Source organism: Arachis stenosperma, chromosome 3, assembly GCF_014773155.1.
Source record: "Arachis stenosperma cultivar V10309 chromosome 3, arast.V10309.gnm1.PFL2, whole genome shotgun sequence".
Lineage (NCBI taxonomy): Eukaryota > Viridiplantae > Streptophyta > Magnoliopsida > Fabales > Fabaceae > Arachis > Arachis stenosperma.
In genome coordinates, this window is record NC_080379.1 from 84,820,724 (window position 1) to 84,840,095 (window position 19,372).

The 19,372-nt window shown below is 42.4% G+C and overlaps 1 non-coding gene across 1 annotated transcript; it reads right to left on the reverse strand.

The window, feature by feature from the left end:
* Window positions 1–345: 345 nt before the first annotated feature.
* Window positions 346–453, reverse strand: LOC130972139 (small nucleolar RNA R71). Its single transcript, XR_009083335.1, has one exon. It is a non-coding gene; the product is annotated as a small nucleolar RNA R71 (small nucleolar RNA).
* Between the last annotated feature and the right edge of the window lie 18,919 nt (window positions 454–19,372).

A 19,372-nucleotide genomic window follows, 5' to 3' on the forward strand; every position in this document is an offset into this window, starting at 1 on the left:
CACCTACTCCCAACTTCTATGGGAGAAGCATCTCTATCCCTGCCATTGGAGCAAACAACTTTGAGCTTAAGCCTCAATTAGTTTCTCTAATGCAACAGAATTGCAAGTTCCATGGACTTCCAATGGAAGATCCTCATCAGTTTTTAGCTGAGTTCTTGCAAATCTGTGACACAGTCAAGACTAATGGGGTTGACCCTGAGGTCTATAGACTGATGCTATTCCCTTTTGCAGTAAAGAGACAGAGCTAGAATATGGTTGGACTCACAACCTAAGGATAGCCTGGACTCTTGGGAAAAGCTAGTCAATGCCTTCTTGGCAAAGTTCTTTCCACCTCAAAAATGGAGTAAGCTTAGAGTGGAAGTCCAAACCTTCAGACAGAAGGATGGAGAATCCCTCTATGAAGCTTGGGAAAGATACAAACAATTGATCAGAAGATGTCCCTCAGACATGCTTTCTGAATGGAGCATCATAGGTATCTTCTATGATGGTCTCTCTGAACTATCCAAGATGTCTTTGGATAGCTCTGCTGGAGGATCTCTTCATTTGAAGAAGACGCCTGCAGAGGCTCAAGAGCTAATTGAAATGGTTGCAAATAACCAATTCATGTACACTTCTAAAAGGAATCCTATGAACAATGGGACTAGTCAGAAGAAAGGAGTTCTTGAGATTGACACTCTGAATGCCATATTGGCTCAGAACAAGATATTGACTCAACAAGTCAATTTAATTTCTCAAAGTCTGTCTGGAATGCAAAATGCACTTGGCAGTACTAAGGAAGCTTCATCTGAGGAAGAAGCTTATGATCCTGAGAACCCTTCAATGGAAGAGGTGAATTACCTAGGAGAACCCTATGGAAACACCTATAATTCTTCATGGAGAAATCACCCAAATTTCTCATGGAAGAATCAAGAGAGACCTCAACAAGGTTTCAATAATAATAATGGTGGAAGAAACAGGTTTAGCAATAACAAGCCTTTTCCATCATCTTCTCAGCAACAGACAGAGAGTTCTAAGCAGAATACCTCTAACTTAGCAACAATGGTCTCTGATCTAATCAAAACCACTCAAAGTTTCATGAATGAGACAAGGTCCTCCATCAGAAATTTGGAAGGACAAGTGGGTCAGCTGAGCAAGAAGGTTACTGAACTCCCTCCTAGCACTCTCCCAAGTAATACAGAAGAAAATCCAAAAGGAGAGTGCAAAGCCATAAACATGGCCGAATTTGGAGAGGAAAGAGAGGAAGTGGACGCCACTGAGGAAGGCCTCAATGGGCGTACACTAACCTCCACTGAGTTCCCCAATGAGGAACCATGGGAATCTGAGACTCAAAATGAGACCATAGAGATTCCATTGGACTTACTTCTTCCTTTCATGAGCTCTGATGAGTATTCTTCCTCTGAAGAGGATGAGTATGTCACTGAAGAGCAAGTTGCTAAATATCTTGGAGCAATCATGAAGCTAAATGACAAGTTATTTGGAAATGAGACTTGGGAAGATGAATCTCCCTTGCTCACCAAAGAGCTGGATGACTTGTCTAGGCAGAAATTACCCCAAAAGAGACAAGATCCTGGGAAGTTTTCAATACCTTGTACCATAGGCACCATGACCTTCAAGAAGGCCTTGTGTGACTTAGGGTCAAGTGTGAACCTCATGCCTCTCTCTGTAATGGAGAAGCTAGGGATCTTTGAGGTACAAGCTGCAAGAATCTCATTGGAGATGGCAGACAACTCAAGAAAACAAGCTCATGGACTTGTAGAGAATGTTTTGGTAAAAGTTGAAAACCATTACATCCCTACTGATTTCATAGTCCTAGAGACTGGGAAGTGCATGGATGAATCCATCATCCTTGGCAGACCCTTCCTAGCCACAACAAAGGCTGTGATTGATGTTGATAGAGGTGAACTAATCATTCAAGTGAATGAAAAATCCTATGTGTTCAAGGCTCAAGGATATCCCTCTGTCACCATGGAGATGAAGCTTGAAGGGCTTCCCTCAAATCAGAGACAAATAGAGCCCCGAAAGTCAAACTCTAAGTTTGGTGTTGGGAGGCCACAACCAAACTCTAAGTTTGGTGTTGAACCCCCACATTCAAACTCTAAGTTTGGTGTTGGGAGGTTCCCACATTGCTCTGATCATTTGTAAGGCTCAATGAGAGCCATCTGTCAAGCTACTGACATTAAAGAAGCGCTTGTTGGGAGGCAACCCAATGATTATATTTTATATATTTTCTTTTGTTATTTTATGTTTTTTGTAGGTTGATGATCATAAGAAGTCACAAAATCAATGAAAAAAGCAAAAACAAAATGAAAAACAGGAAGAAAAACAGCACACCCTGGAGGAAGATGTTGCTGGCGTTCAAACGCCAGTAAACCTAGCAGTTGGGCGTTTAACGCCCAGTCTGGCACCATTCTGGGCGTTTAACGCCAGAAAGGGGCACCAGACTGGCGTTAAACGCCAGAAAGGGGCAAGAACCTGCCGTTAAACGCCAGGAATGGGCACCAGCCCGGCGTTTAACGCCAGAAATGGCTCAAAACGTGATTTTGAGCAACAATTGGTGCAGGGATGACTTTTCCTTGACACCACAGGATCTGTGGTGTCCACAGGACCCCACCACCATCCTCTCTCTTCTTCCCCCATTCACCAATCACCTCAATACCTCTTCCCCAAAAACCCTTCACCTATCAAATCCCATCTTTCTCTTCACCTCTCACATCCATCCTTCATAAATCCCCACCAACCTCACCCTTCAAATTCAAACTACTTTCCCTCCCAAACCCACCCACACTTGGCCGAACTCCTTCTCCCCTCTCTCCTATAAATACCCTTCTTCACTTCTTCATTTTCACACCACCTAAACACCACTTCTCCCCCTTCTTTGGCCGAACACACCACCATCTCCCTCTCCCTCATTTCTTCTTCTTCTACTCTCTTCTTTCTTCTTTTGCTCGAGGACGAGCAAACATTTTAAGTTTGGTGTGGTAAAAGCGTTGCTTTTTCGTTTTTCCATAACCATTATGGCATCCAAGGCCGGAGAAACCTCTAAAAAGAGGAAAGGGAAGGCAAAAGCTTCCACCTCCGAGTCATGGGAGATGGATAGATTCATCTCAAGGGTGCATTGATGACATGTCATCATATACCCATTTTCTATGCTTTTTCATACAAGAAATTGATGATTTGTGCTTAAATATTGAATGCTTCTTGTACTTAAATGATATATTTTCTTGATATTTTAATTTTATAAATCTTGTAGGAAATAAGAAGAAAAAGAAGCAAAGAAGCACAAAAAAAGGAGAAAAAAAGAGCTTTGGGACACACTTTGAAGTTGGGTACACTTTGGAGCCTTAGGCCACGCTTTTAAAAGCGTGGCCCATGACCAAATCAAGAAAGGAAGTAGCCAGCACGCACACGATCCTGCCCTTGCCAAGGGCAGGGCAGAATTGTGATGCAAAATGTGATTGGAAGCAAAATTTTCGCTAAGTTAAAATCTAGCCGCACACAACATGACCATGCCTACTTCAAAGGGCTATAACTTGAGCTACAGACGTCCGATTGATGTGCTTCCAGTTGCGTTGGAAAGCTGACATTCAGAGCTTTCCAACGATATATAGAAATCCATATTTGGCATCCAATTGAGGCAGGAACGAAAGGCATCTTTAAGGGCCAAAAACAAGCGAAAATAAACCAAAATGCTTCCACCAAGGCTCGAAGAGGGAGACACACGGAACCTCATTTTTGAAACTCTGCCCTGCCCTTGGCGCGGGCAGGGCAGCATCGTGTGGTGCATCACGCACATTCCTGGCACGCCAAATCACTCCCCTGGCAGCACCATGCGCGCACCAACTCTCAATCATGGCGCACCAACTTTTCTTGCCCTGCCCTTGGCGCGGGCAGGGCAGCATCCTTGCGCACCAAGCAGCGTTCCACGCACCTTTGGCGCACCAATCCTCGCACCACGCCGCCCCAATTCTCACACCAAGCTTCAATTTTCTGCCCTGCCCTCCACAAGGGCAGGGCAGCCTCCTAGAAGCAATTTTCCTTCATGGGCTAAAATTGAATTAAAAACCCAATTTAATTCATTTCTTCACAAAATCAAAAGCCCATCCAAACCCCAAAATTCAAGAATAGAAAGTGTATAAATAGGAGCTAGTTTTATGTAATTGGGGGCTGGAGACTTTATCTTTGAATTTTCCTTTATACTTGCATTTTAATTTTGAACTTTGGAATTTGCTAGAGAATTGGGAAGGAGAATTGATCTCTCTTCTTCCTGGTTCCTGCTTGAGCACTCTTCACTTTTCTTGCTTTGGATCTTGGGTGAAGAATTGAAGAACTTCTGTTTCAATCTCACCTTGAGATCTCTTCTTTAATTTTCTGCATAATTGAATTCTATTTTCTGCTCATTTCTTCTTTTTTTCTGATTTCTGCACTTTGCTTTCCTTTACTTCTTCTGTAATTGTTCTTGTTGGATCAAGGAAGGATTTGAGATCTAGACTTGGTATCTAGTCTCCTCCAATCCTGAGATCTTCAACATTCCTTTAAATTGCTACAAATTAAGCACTGCTTTTCTGTTTAGAATTCTTCAAGCAATTTCCATTTTCTGTTTAGATCTGTTGCATCATTTTGCACCTTTTACTTCTCTGTTTGATTGCTATTTACACTTTCCTGTTGAATTTTAATTTCCAGCACCCAACCCCCTTTACTTTTCATGCAATTTACATTTCTTGTCATTTAAGATTCTTGCAATTTTACTTTCTTGTTCTTTAAGTTACTTGCCAATTTTATTTTCTGCATCTTTTAAATTCCTTGCAATTTACTTTCTGTTGATCAACTTCACACAATTCACTCAATGTTAGCTTGACTAAACTAATCACCCACTAAAATTGCTTGATCCATCAATCCCTGTGGGATCGACCTCACTCTTGTGAGTTATTACTACTTGATGCGACCCGGTACACTTGCCGGTGAGTTTTGTGTTGGATCGCTTTCCACACATCAAGTTTTTGGCGCCGTTGCCGGGGATTGATTAGATCAACAATGATTAAGTGGGTGAGAAGTCTAGATCAAGCATTTTTTTGTTTTTGTTCTCTGTTTTAAATTGATAGCAAGGTGTTTGAGTTATTGCCTCACTAAGAAATTCTATCCTGTGACATGAATTTCTAATTTCATTGATGTTTATAAAATACAAATGGAGTTCAACTCATCTTATGGTCAAACAAAATTTCATGGGATATCACCCACCATCACCGATCTCTAATGATGGTTGGGAATATCACCAAGAAATCACAGATCATGAGCACTCCAATCCATGGAGAAATGCTTCACAGACACAAGATGAGAAAGAAAATCATATGGTATACTTTCTTCCACCACAAAATGATGCTAGTCATGATTCTAATGGTGGCTGGGAAGGAAATTCTAATGCTCCATATGATATTCATCCAAAGACATCATCACTTGACCATACTTCAACAGAAAGCCCCTTTCAAAACTCACCACCCACACAAACTTCCATGAACCACTCAAGGTTCTCAAAGCTTGAGTCCATGTTCAAAAATATGAGGAGGAGACAACGAAAGTTTGGAAAGAACAAGAGAACTTCCTCAAAAACATGGAAGTGCAGCTAGCTCAAGTGGAGAGTGCAATGAAGAAGGAGGAAAAACAAGAGGAAGAGGCTATTGCATCAAGTGAAATTGCAAAGAAGGAAAAGGTGGTTGGAAATGAAAATGCACTTGAGATGACAAGAGCACATGACAACTCACAACTCTCACAAACTTCCCTGGACCTAAATACCTCAACACTTGAATCCATGATTGAAAGGTATGAAGAGGAGATAAAGAAAGCTTGGGAAGATCAACAAACCTCCTCCATGAAAGAGCTATTAAAGCAAATGTTGAGTGTAAAAGAGGAAGTGGAAAAACAAGCTAGTGAGGAGGACAATCAAGAACGTCCAAACTCAAGGGAAACAGAGAGGTTCATGAAGGACAAGCTCATTGAACCACCAATTCAAAAGGCTCTGGATGAAGATCAAACTCCAAAAATCACACAGCAACCATGTCTTGAATTCAAAGAAGTGAAGGCAACTAACAAGAGCACCAATTCTGTCCCTAAGCCAGCAAGCAAGATCAATCAAGCCATTTGCAAAAGGAAGCTTGCTGAGAGGAAACCAAGAAAGGGGACAAAGCTGAAACTTCTCCCCCTTGAAGTCATTCCTCTTAACCAATTGGAAGAAGAGGAAGAAAGTGAATAACAACATGTCAAGCTAATGACACTAAAAGAGCACTTGTTGGGAGGTAACCCAACCGTAGGTAACATTTCTTCTCTGCTTTGTCTTCGTTCTTTACTTTGTTTAAATTCAATAAATGGGCATATGGTTACATTCTAAGTTTGGTGTTGTCTTGCAACAACTTGTTTTCAATCTTTTTGGATGAGTGCATCAAATCAAAAATGGAAGTGACACACTAAGATTCTAAGTTTGGTGTGCCACTTAATTCTCTATGCAATTCATTAAGCAACACCACTTGTCTGCATAATCATAAGGCCTTTGTAGTGTTGTTTTTCTTTTGGTTTGACACTTTATTATTCTGTTTACTTTAGTTACTTCTTTATTTTTAATACTTCCACTTATTTTGCTTCTTAACTGTTTTTGTTAATATATCACCAAGAGATCCTTATTCATGACATATTCTTGGCTTGGTGATTATATTTAACATATAACAGTTTCTTTTGTTTAGTTTTAATTCAAATAAATTGACATATGGTTGTATTCTAAGTTTGGTGTTGCTATGCAACAAAATTTGGTTCCAATCCTTACAAGATACTTGCATCAATTCCAAGTGAAAGTGTTACACTAAGTTTGGTGTGCCACTTATATTTTTTTTATGCAATGTATCATGCACACCATCTTATGTTTGCAATCATAGTGTTTTTATTTCTCTGTGCCTTGATTGTTATCTTAATCTTGCTTGCCTAAACACATATGCTACTGACATCCTCTTGTGTAAGACATTCATGGTCCATTTTAGACCCCACCACCATTGTTCTAATTGTTGCTTGAGGAAGAGCAAGCATTCTGATTTGGTATGGGAAGGAGAAGAATGGGAGGAAAATGACAACAATAGAGAAGATGGACTACAAGGTTGTAAAGTTCCTTTTCCTCTCATTTGTTTCTAACACTTTAAATTGCATGATTGTCTTTATATTTTCTGTATACATGTGTGGTATGACTAAGCATAGCTTGAATTTGATTTGAAATATGTTGTTGTGACATTATGACTACCAACTTGAGTTTTGTAAATTCAAAAGCAAAAAAGCATCATGATCATAAACAAACAAGGAATTAAAGAAGAATTTAGCATGTGCATACAAGTATTGGAAAGCTAGTATGTTTGATTGTTGCTCAATTGCATTAGATTTTATTTAATTGAAGTTTTTCATCTAGTACATTTTGTGAAATCTTTTGAAATCATGAAAACCTTGAAGAAGCAAATACAATTAAAGCAAGAAAAGAAAAAGGGAAAGAATGAGAAAGCTGAAGGCTCTGAGTACCAATGGCAATTTATTTGCTAAGTGCTTGTGGTGTTTATGTATCAAGCCAAATGCTTGAAAACAAAACATTTAGAAGTCAAGGCTAGGCTCAAGTGCAAAAGCACTCCCTCAAAGCTCAAGGCTCTGAGCATCAATGATTAGAGAGTCAAGAAAAGAAAAGAAAAATGAGCTTAATGAAGTCCTCTAATTAAATGCTTGTGGTGCTTATGTATCAAGTGGTAATACTTGAAAACAAAGCATTTAGAAGTCGTAGCTTTGTTATTAACTCATGGGGCAAAGCACCCAAAAGGAGAAAAAAAAAATCATCAAGCTTGTTTCAAGGAAGAATTATAAGAAAAAGATTTCATAAAATAAGCTAGATAGAAGCATCAATCATTTACATCTCTTTTGTAATTGTAGCATGCATAGAAAACTAGCTTGCCATGAACATTGAGTTGCTATTCTTCTTACCTTGGATTGTCAATCTTTATTGCATGATTCTTTTCTTGCTAGGGGACAAGCAAGATTTAAGTTTGGTGTTGTGATGACATGTCATCATATACCCATTTTCTATGCTTTTTCATACAAGAAATTGATGATTTGTGCTTAAATATTGAATGCTTCTTGTACTTAAATGATATATTTTCTTGATATTTTAATTTTATAAATCTTGTAGGAAATAAGAAGAAAAAGAAGCAAAGAAGCACAAAAAAAGGAGAAAAAAAGAGCTTTGGGACACACTTTGAAGTTGGGTACACTTTGGAGCCTTAGGCCACGCTTTTAAAAGCGTGGCCCATGACCAAATCAAGAAAGGAAGTAGCCAGCACGCACACGATCCTGCCCTTGCCAAGGGCAGGGCAGAATTGTGATGCAAAATGTGATTGGAAGCAAAATTTTCGCTAAGTTAAAATCTGGCCGCACACAGCATGACCATGCCTACTTCAAAGGGCTATAACTTGAGCTACAGACGTCCGATTGATGTGCTTCCAGTTGCGTTGGAAAGCTGACATTCAGAGCTTTCCAACGATATATAGAAATCCATATTTGGCGTCCAATTGAGGCAGGAACAAAAGGCATCTTTAAGGGCCAAAAACAAGCGAAAATAAACCAAAATGCTTCCACCAAGGCTCGAAGAGGGAGACACACGGAACCTCATTTTTGAAACTCTGCCCTGCCCTTGGCGCGGGCAGGGCAGCATCGTGTGGTGCATCACGCACATTCCTGGCACGCCAAATCACTCCCCTGGCAGCACCATGCGCGCACCAACTCTCAATCATGGCGCACCAACTTTTCTTGCCCTGCCCTTGGCGCGGGCAGGGCAGCATCCTTGCGCACCAAGCAGCGTTCCACGCACCTTTGGCGCACCAATCCTCGCACCACGCCGCACCAATTCTCACACCAAGCTTCAATTTTCTGCCCTGCCCTCCACAAGGGCAGGGCAGCCTCCTGGAAGCAATTTTCCTTCATGGGCTAAAATTGAATTAAAAACCCAATTTAATTCATTTCTTCACAAAATCAAAAGCCCATCCAAACCCCAAAATTCAAGAATAGAAAGTGTATAAATAGGAGCTAGTTTTATGTAATTGGGGGCTGGAGACTTTATCTTTGAATTTTCCTTTATACTTGCATTTAATTTTGAACTTTGGAATTTGCTAGAGAATTGGGAAGGAGAATTGATCTCTCTTCTTCCTGGTTCCTGCTTGAGCACTCTTCACTTTTCTTGCTTTGGATCTTGGGTGAAGAATTGAAGAACTTCTGTTTCAATCTCACCTTGAGATCTCTTCTTTAATTTTCTGCATAATTGAATTCTATTTTCTGCTCATTTCTTCTTTTTTCTGATTTCTGCACTTTGCTTTCCTTTACTTCTTCTGTAATTGTTCTTGTTGGATCAAGGAAGGATTTGAGATCTAGACTTGGTATCTAGTCTCCTCCAATCCTGAGATCTTCAACATTCCTTTAAATTGCTGCAAATTAAGCACTGCTTTTCTGTTTAGAATTCTTCAAGCAATTTCCATTTTCTGTTTAGATCTGTTGCATCATTTTGCACCTTTTACTTCTCTGTTTGATTGCTATTTACACTTTCCTGTTGAATTTTAATTTCCAGCACCCAACCCCCTTTACTTTTCATGCAATTTACATTTCTTGTCATTTAAGATTCTTGCAATTTTACTTTCTTGTTCTTTAAGTTACTTGCCAATTTTATTTTCTGCATCTTTTAAATTCCTTGCAATTTACTTTCTGTTGATCAACTTCACACAATTCACTCAATGTTAGCTTGACTAAACTAATCACCCACTAAAATTGCTTGATCCATCAATCCCTGTGGGATCGACCTCACTCTTGTGAGTTATTACTACTTGATGCGACCCGGTACACTTGCCGGTTGGATTTGTGTGTTGGAAAATTCGTTTTTCCACAAAAACACCATCATGCATCAAGACCACTTCTATGAAGTTGTGGCCTTGAAGAAGGTGATCCCCGAGGTCCCCTTTTCACTCAAAAAGGGTGAATATCCGGAGATCCGCCATGCGATCCGAAGAAGAGGTTGGGAAGTACTTACCAACCCCATTCAACAAGTCGGAATCTTGATGGTTCAAGAGTTCTATGCCAATGCATGGATCACCAAGAACCATGATCAAAGTGTGAACCCGGATCCAAAGAATTATCTTACTATGGTTCGGGGGAAATACTTGGATTTTAGTCCGGAAAGTGTGAGGGTAGCGTTCAACTTGCCTATGATGCAAGGAGATGAACATCCTTACACAAGAAGGGTCAACTTTGATCAAAGGTTGGACCAAGTCCTCACAGTTATATGTGAAGAGGGCGCACAATGGAAGAGAGATTCAAGAGGTAAGCCGATTCAATTGAGAAGGCATGACCTCAAGCCCATGGCTAGAGGATGGTTGGAGTTCATTCAACGCTCAATCATTCCCACTAGCAACCGGTCCGAAGTTACTCTAGACCGGGCCATGATGATTCATAGCATCATGATTGGAGAAGAAGTGGAAGTTCATGAGGTTATAGCCCAAGAACTCTATAAAGTGGCGGACAAGTCTTCCACCTTGGCAAGGCTAGCCTTTCCTCATCTCATATGTCACCCCTGTTATTCAGTTGGAGTTGACATAGAAGGAGATACCCCCATTGATGAGGACAAGCCCATCACCAAGAAAAGGATGGAGCACACAAGAGACCCCTCTCATCAAGAGATCCCTGAGATGCCTCAAGGGATGCACTTTCCTCCACAAGACTATTGGGAGCAAGTAAACACCTCTCTAGGAGAGCTAAGTTCCAACATGGGACAACTAAGGGTGGAGCACCAAGAACACTCCATTCTCCTCCATGAAATTAGAGAAGATCAAAGAATCATGAGAGAGGAGCAACAAAGACAAGGAAGAGACATTGAGGAGCTCAAGCACTCCATAGGATCTTCAAGAGGAAGAAAGAGCCGCCATCACTAAGGTGGACCCGTTCCTTGATTTCCTTGTTCTTTATTCTTCTGTTTTTCGAATTTTATGCTTATGTTTGTCTATGTTTGTGTCTTATGATCATTAGTGTCTTAGTGTCTATGCCTTAGAGTTATGAATGTCCTATGAATCCATCACCTTTCTTGAATAAAAACGTGCTTAATTGAAAGGGAAAGAATTGCATGAATTCTGAATTTTATAACAGTTTAATTATATTGATGTGGTGGCAACACTTTTGTTCTCTGAATGTATGCTTGAACAGTGCATATGTCTTTTGAATTTGTGGTTCATGAAGGTTGGCTCTTGAAAGAATGATGAAAAAGGAGACATGTTACTGAGGATCTGAAAAATCATAAAAATGATTCTTGAAGCAAGAAAAAGCAGTGAATACAAAAAAAAAAAGGAAGAAAGCAAGCGAAAAAAAAGAGAAAAAAAAAACCGAAAGAGAAAAAGAAAGAAAAAAGAAAAGAATAAGAGTTGTGATCCAAGGCAAATAAGAGTGTGCTTAAGAACCCTGGACACCTCTAATTGGGGACTTTAGCAAAGCTGAGTCACAATCTGAAAAGGTTCACCCAATTATGTGTCTGTGGCATGTATGTATCCGGTGGTAATACTGGAAGACAGAGTGCTTTGGGCCACGGCCAAGACTCATAAAGTAGCTGTGTTCAAGAATCATCATACTTAACTAGGAGAATCAATAACACTATCTGGATTCTGAGTTCCTAAAGAAGCCAACCATTCTGAATTTCAAAGGATAGAGTGAGATGCCAAAACTGTTCAGAGGCAAAAAGCTAAAAGCCCCGCTCATCTAATTAATACTGATCTTCATAGATGTTTTTGGAATTCATTGCATATTCTCTTCTTTTTATCTTATTTGATTTTCAGTTGCTTGGGGACAAGCAACAATTTAAGTTTGGTGTTGTGATGAGCGGATAATTTGTACGCTTTTTGGCATTGTTTTTAGTATGTTTTTGATATCTTTTAGTTAGTTTTTAGTATATTTTTATTAGTTTTTAGTCAAAATTCACTTTTCTGGACTTTACTATGAGTTTGTGTGTTTTTCTGTGATTTCAGGTATTTTCTGGCTGAAATTGAGGGATCTGAGCAAAAATCTGATCCAGAGACTCAAAAGGACTGCAGATGCTGTTGGATTCTGACCTCCCTGCACTCGAAGTGGATTTTCTGGAGCTACAGAAGCCCAATTGGCGCGCTCTCAACGGCCTTGGAAAGTAGACATCCTGGGCTTTCCAGAAATATATGATAGTCCATACTTTGCCCAAGATTTGAAGGCCCAAACCGGCGTTCAAAGTCACCTCAAGAAATTCCAGCGTTAAACGCCGGAACTGGCACCTAATTGGGAGTTAAACGCCCAAACTGGCATAAAAGCTGGCGTTTAACTCCAAGGAGAGTCTCTACACGAAAATGCTTCATTGCTCAGCCCAAGCACACACCAAGTGGGCCCGGAAGTGGATTTTTATGTCATTTACTCATCTTTGTACACCTTAGGCTACTAGTTATCTATAAGTAGGACCTTTTACTATTGTATTAGATTCTTTGGTAGCTATCTTCGTTTTAGGCTATCTTAGATCATTGGGAGGCTGGCCATTCGGCCATGCCTAGACCTTGTTCTTATGTATTTTCAACGGTGGAGTTTCTACACACCATAGATTAAGGTGTGGAGCTCTGCTGTACCTCGAGTATTAATGCAATTACTATTGTTCTTCCATTCAATTCCGCTTGTTCTTTATCCAAGATATCACTTGTTCTTCAACTTGATGAATGTGATGATCTGTGACACTCATCATCATTCTCACTTATGAACAAGGTGACTGACAACCATTCTTGTTCTACAAGCATTTGAGGCTTAGTGAATATCTCTTGGATTTCTAATTGCACGATGCATGGTTGATCGCCTGACAACCGAGTGCTCGCCTGACAAACGAGCCAGCCATTCCGTGAGATCAGAGTCTTCGTGGTATAGGCAAGAACTGATGGCGGCATTCAAGAGAATCCGGAAGGTCTCACCTTGTCTGTGGTATTCTGAGTAGGATTCAATGATTGAATGACTGTGACGTGCTTCAAACTCCTAGCAGGCTAGGGCGTTAGTGACAGACGCAAAAGTATCAATGGATATTGTTCCGAGGGTTACCTGAAACGTGTAGCTCGGTCTTCTGGCAAGGCCCGAGGTGGGGGGTCTGTGACCCGAGCTGGTTGTGCTGAACGGCGGAGGGTTGTACCTGCAATGACACTCCGATGCTTAAGTTAGCATGGGTCCAAGCAGATATCAAGTAGAATTAGAGTATGAGTTATACCTGGGTGCTCCAGTGTATTTATAGTAGTTGGCTGCGATCATCCCTGGATAAGATATTCTTATCTTATCTTATCTTTTGGGAGATTCATCTCTATCTTTGCGGAACCGCCTTTCCCAGGCCCTTTCGGCCTTTAGGTTTTGGGCTTAGTTCCTTCTGATGGGCCTTTCTTTGGCCTGTTTGTCCGAGGTCCGACCTCGAACGTGGGCCTTAGGTCGAGGTCGGGCCTTCTATCAGCTTTACCGAGTTTGGAGAGCTCGGTCAGGGTATGAACAGTGCCCCTGCCCGAGTTCGTCTTTTTTCGGAAGGTCGAGCTCGGGCATAGTAGTTTTTCAAAATTTGAAAACGGTCGTTTCAGCATTTATTGCTTGTTACCGTTTCTTCCTCGATTTCCGTGCGGCGCTCTGTGGAGGCTTTATTTATTTGCCCCTTTCTTCATTTTTCTTTGTTTATTCATCACTTCTTTTCGAGCATCTTCTCTTCTTTCTCTCTGTTCTTCGTCTTCCATTTTTTGTGCGTTTTTTCAGAGTTCTTTTCTGCGCCGCCGTTTTTCCTTTCGTCGGAGCTCGTCGCTTTCTTCTTTTCCAGGTTTGCTTTTTTCGCTTTTATTCTTCGTACGCTTCTTTTTTCTGATATCTTCTATGCCCGGGTTGCCCCGAAAAGAGGCGCCGCTATTGCTTTGTATGTGTGTGTGGGGGGACTCTTTTCTCCGATCCATTTTTGTTATTCGAGTTGCTGCCTTCTTGTTTGTAAAAGAACTTTGCTTTCTTTTGTTTTTGTTGAATTTGGTTTTTCTGCCTTTGTGTGATTTTTGTCTTGCTGTTGTATTCTTTCTTTGTAGGCAAGATTTTTTATGTCTCGAAAGGTGTTTCAAGCAATGTCGACCAAGATTCCGAGTGGTCTAGGTTGGGTAGATCCTGCTCCTTTAAGGGTCCCGTCTGTTGTAGATTCTGAGTATCTGATTAGGTTCCGTAGGGAGTGTAGTGTTTGTGAGAACAGGGAGTCTGAGCGGGATTACGAGTTAGCAGCCCCGGAGTCCGAGGAGAGGGTATGTTTTCCGCCGTTAGAGAGTTCCGAGAAACTTTTCTTCTATGCTTATGATTGTTTCTTCTCCAAGCTAGGTGTCCGTCTTCCTTTCACCGACCTGGAATCCGAGGTCCTTTGGTCTTGTAACCTTGCCCCTACACAACTCCATCCGAACTCTTTGGGCGTTTTTAAAGCTTTTCCAACTTTTGTGTCAGATTTTAGGCGTCTCCCCTTCTGTTTCTCTTTTTTCTTATCTGTTTGTACTGACGAAGCCGGGGTCGGGTGCTGGGAAGGTGTCCTGGGTTTCGTTTAGGGCTAACCAGGGTAGGAAATTTTGCACTTTGTATGATGAGTCGTTTCACGATTTCAAAAACTATTACTTCAAAGTCCGGGCTGTTGGAGATGTCCGACCTTTTTTCTTAGATGAGAGTGGGGAGCCTTCGTTTCCTCTTTGTTGGCAAGAGAGTGTGGTGTCGGTTAAGTACACTTTCGAGAGTCTAGATGAGGTGGAACAGGCTTTCGTTGGTGTGTTGAGCAGTCTATGGGGTCGGGCACCTCACTTGGATACGAAGAAAATGTTGGGAGATCCAAGCCTTCTCCGTTCCGAGTTAGGTAGTTCCCGACCTCTTTTTGAGATTTCATTTTCATATTTTGACTTTGTTTTGATCTTTCTGTTTGATAACCTCTTTGTTTCGTTTCTGCAGAGATGTCTTCTCAGGCTGATTCTATGAAGTTTCTCCGTCGAGCGAAGAAATCTGCGGCATCTCGGAATATCGAGGCTGAAGCTTCTCCCCGACCTTCTCCGCAGAAGACTACAATTGGTGTTCAGACTCGGTCGAAGACCATTCCGGTCCCTCAGTTCCGAGCTATAACTCAGGATCCTCCGACCTCCGGACCCGGTCAGCTTTCCCCGACCTCGACCTCGGGTCCTCCCCCCAAGAAACAGAAGACTTCCCGAGAGCCTGCTGGTTTCAATGACAAGGATTTCGATGCTCTCGGTTGGGTTGAGCAGCACATTCTTCCTCAGACTTTTATTTCTACTGATGATGCGTCCATGGAGCATCACTTTCAGTATATGGCGCGGAGTTGTGTTCGGATGGCTAGCCTTCATGCCGCCATTGCTCGGGAGTTTAAGAAAGCTCCCCTTGGGGCGACCAGCTCCCGACTTGAGAAGGCCCGGTCCGAGCTTGATAAGGTTAGTCAGCTGAAGGATGCTAGGATTGCCGAGCTGGAGGAGTCTTTGGAGGAAGAGAAGACTAGGGCTACCGCGGCTGTGGCGGTGGCGAAGACGTCTAAGGAGACGGCGAGGGTGGCGACGGAGAACTATACCAAGCTGTATGCTGAGCTTGTGGAGACGAAGGAGAAGCTGCAATCTGCTCGGGATGACTTTTATGAGCTGGAAGATAATGTGGCCAAGGGTATGGATGCTATGTTTGTGAATTTGAGGGATCAGGTCCGGGTTCTTGCTCCCGAATTGGATCTCAGTTTGTTCAGTACGGATAACATGGTTGTGGAGGGGAAGATTGTTCCTGCCCCTGTTGAGGATGAGGTTCCGATGTCCGACCCCAAGGCTCCGGTGTCCGACCCCGAGGCTCCGGTCGTGAACCCGACTTCACCTTTGGCCGAGGATAGAGTTGGTATGGAGGTTCCAAGCGATGGTGCTGTTCCTGCAGTCCCGATATCCATGTTTCAGGCAGGTGTTGATGCGGAGTCTGGAAAGGGCCTTGATCCTCTGTAATTTTTTGTACTTTTTGTGCCTTTGCCCGACCTGTGGGCTTTTTGTTTTTTGGATGTTTTCTGCAAACATTTTGGACACCGGTTCTGCTATTTTAGCTACTCTTGTAGCTTTATTATGCCATGCTTTGTGTTTCGATTGTCTCGTTCCGCTTTTATGCTTTTTAGTTGTTCTCGGGTAACAACTTTTTAGCTAGCGTTTTGACTTCTCGCTTTTTGCTTTTTTAGTTGTTTTTGGGTAACAACTTTTTAGCTAGCGCTTTGACTTCTCGCTTTTGCTTTTTAGTTGTTTTTGGGTAACAACTTTTTAGCTAGCGCCTTGACTTTCTCGCTTTTTGCTTTTTAGTTGTTTTTGGGTAACAACCTTTTAGCTAGCGCCTTGACTTTCTCGCTTTTTGCTTTTTAGTTGTTTTTGGGTAACAACTTTTTAGCTAGCGCCTTGACTTTCTCGCTTTTTGCTTTTTAGTTGTTTTTGGGTAACAACTTTTTAGCTAGCGCCTTGACTTTCTCGCTTTTTGCTTTTTAGTTGTTTTTGGGTAACAACTTTTTAGCTAGCGCCTTGACTTTCTCGCTTTTTGCTTTTTAGTTGTTTTTGGGTAACAACTTTTTAGCTAGCGCCTTGACTTTCTCGCTTTTTGCTTTTTAGTTGTTTTTGGGTAACAACTTTTTAGCTAGCGCCTTGACTTTCTCGCTTTTTGCTTTTTAGTTGTTTTTGGGTAACAACTTTTTAGCTAGCGCCTTGACTTTCTCGCTTTTGCTTTTTAGTTGTTTTTGGGTAACAACTTTTTAGCTAGCGCCTTGACTTTCTCGTAGTCCTGGTTCTTTGCCAGCTTCTTTCTTGGGTCCGAGTTTATTCTCGGACATCGGGATCCTTGAGTACCCCTTTGGTCAGGTCCGACTTCGTTGTTTGGTCGGCCTTTTTTAAGTTATTTTTGTAACTTCTTTTCTATTTGGCTTTTTGAGCCATTTCAGAGTTACTTTTATAACTTCTCACATTAATTTGAACCTCGTCGCTTCATCTTTGCCGACCTCGTATGGCCTTTGGCAAATGATTTTTTGCGTTTTGCCGAGCATAAATTAATGCGCCTTGGTGGGGTACTTTTTAGGATATGCTTTATAACGAGAAAGAGAAAATAAAGAAATTTGATTAGTATTAAAAAGAAGAATATGTACAAAGTGTTTACCCTTTTGACTAGGTCGGGTGTCCTACTTAACCGGGTGTCTCATTAAAAAACCCTCGTGGGGAAAAAGAGTACACCTCGGGTTAAGTTTTTCTAGCTGTAGTATCGTCTTAGGTTACAGGCGTGCCAGGTTCTGGGCAGCTCATTGCCTTCTAGGTCGGATATCTTGTAGTAGCCTGTCCCTAAGACTTCTGTTACTTTGTAGGGCCCCTTCCAATTTGCGGCTAGCTTTCCTTCTCCCGATTTTTGTGTTCCGATGTCGTTTCGGATTAAAATCAGGTCGTGAGTGGAGAAGCTTCGTTTTATCACCTTTCGGTTATATCTGAGGGCCGTTCGTCGTTTTAAGACTTCTTCTCTGATTCGGGCTCTTTCTCGGACCTCGGGTAGGAGGTCGAGTTCTTCCCTTTGTGCCTGAGGGTTGCCTCCTTCGTTGTAGAAGATGGTTCTGGGTGATCCTTCGTCTATTTCGACGGGAATCATTGCCTCCATTCCGTAGGCTAGTCGGAATGGGGATTCTCCTGTTGTAGAGTGCGGGGTTGTCCGATATGCCCATAATACCTGGGGGAGTTCATCGGCCCATGCCCCTTTGGCCTCTTGGAGTCTTCGTTTTAACCCGGCCAAGATGACTTTATTTGCGGCCTCTGCTTGTCCATTGGCTTGCGGGTGTTCGACCGATGTGAACTGCTGTTTGATTTTTAGCTCGGCCACCAAGTTCTGAAAACTTGTGTCTGTGAACTGTGTTCCATTGTCTGTTGTGATGGAGTAGGGGACTCCGAACCTCGTGACAATGTTTTTGTATAGGAATTTACGGCTTTTCTGAGCCGTAATAGTGGCTAAGGGTTCAGCCTCGATCCACTTTGTGAAGTAGTCGACCCCTACTATGAGGTACTTGACTTGCCCCGGTCCTTGTGGGAATGGGCCGAGTAGGTCGAGTCCCCACTTTGCGAAGGGCCATGGTGCGGTGATGCTTATGAGGTCTTCGGGCGGTGCTTTGTGAAAATTGGCGTGTTTTTGGCAGGGGGGCATATTTTCACAAACTCTGCCGCGTCTCTTTGCAAGGTCGGCCAGTAGAACCCGGCTCTGACTATTTTCTTGGACAGGGCCCGGGCTCCGAGATGGTTCCCACACATGCCTTTGTGGACTTCTTCGAGGACGCTCTTTGTTTCTGTGGTCGGGACGCACCTCAGGAGGGGGTTTGAGAATCCTCTTCTGTATAATACGTCGTGGATTAACGTGTAGTTCTGGGCGTCTTTTGTAAGCCTTTTAGCTTCTTTTCTTTCGGCGGGGAGAGTTCCCGATTTCAGATAGTTGAGTATGGGGGTTATCCATCCTTGTTGTTGCCCGGATATATTTAGTATTTCTTCCTCCCTTAACACGGAGGGGGATTGTAGAGTTTCTTGGAGGAGACTTCTGTTGTTCCCTCCGGGCTTGGTGCTAGCCAGTTTTGAGAGGGCGTCTGCCCGGGCATTTTGCTCCCGGGGTATGTGCTGGATTTGTATTTCCGGGAAGTGTCGTAATTGCGCCTGTGTTTGGTCCAGGTATTTTTTCATAGTAGGGTCTTTGGCCTGGTAGCTTCCATTTACTTGTGATGTGACGACCTGGGAGTCGCTGAAGATCGTGATCCTCTTTGCTCTGACCTCTTCGGCTAGTTTTAGTCCCGCTAGTAGGGCTTCGTATTCGGCTTGGTTATTTGAGGCCTGGAACTCGAATTTTAGGGATAGCTCAATCCGTGTTCCTTGATCGCTTTCGAGTATAACACCGGCCCCGCTTCCTGTTTTGTTTGAGGATCCGTCGACATACAGATTCCATGAGAGTGGGGTTCCCGGGGTCTCAGTGTATTCTGCGACGAAGTCGGCTAGGTATTGAGATTTTATGGCAGTCCGGGCTTCATAGTGGAGGTCGAACTCGGACAATTCCACCGCCCATTGTAGGATTCGTCCTGCCATGTCTGTCTTTTGTAGGATGTGTCTCATGGGTTGGTTTGTCCGGACTTTGATGGTGTGGGCTTGAAAGTAGGGGCGGAGTCTCCGAGCTGTGAACACTAGTGCATAGGCGATTTTCTCTATTTTCTGATAGTTTAATTCGGCCCTTGTAGTGCTTTGCTTACGAAGTATATGGGGTGTTGCCCCTCCTCATT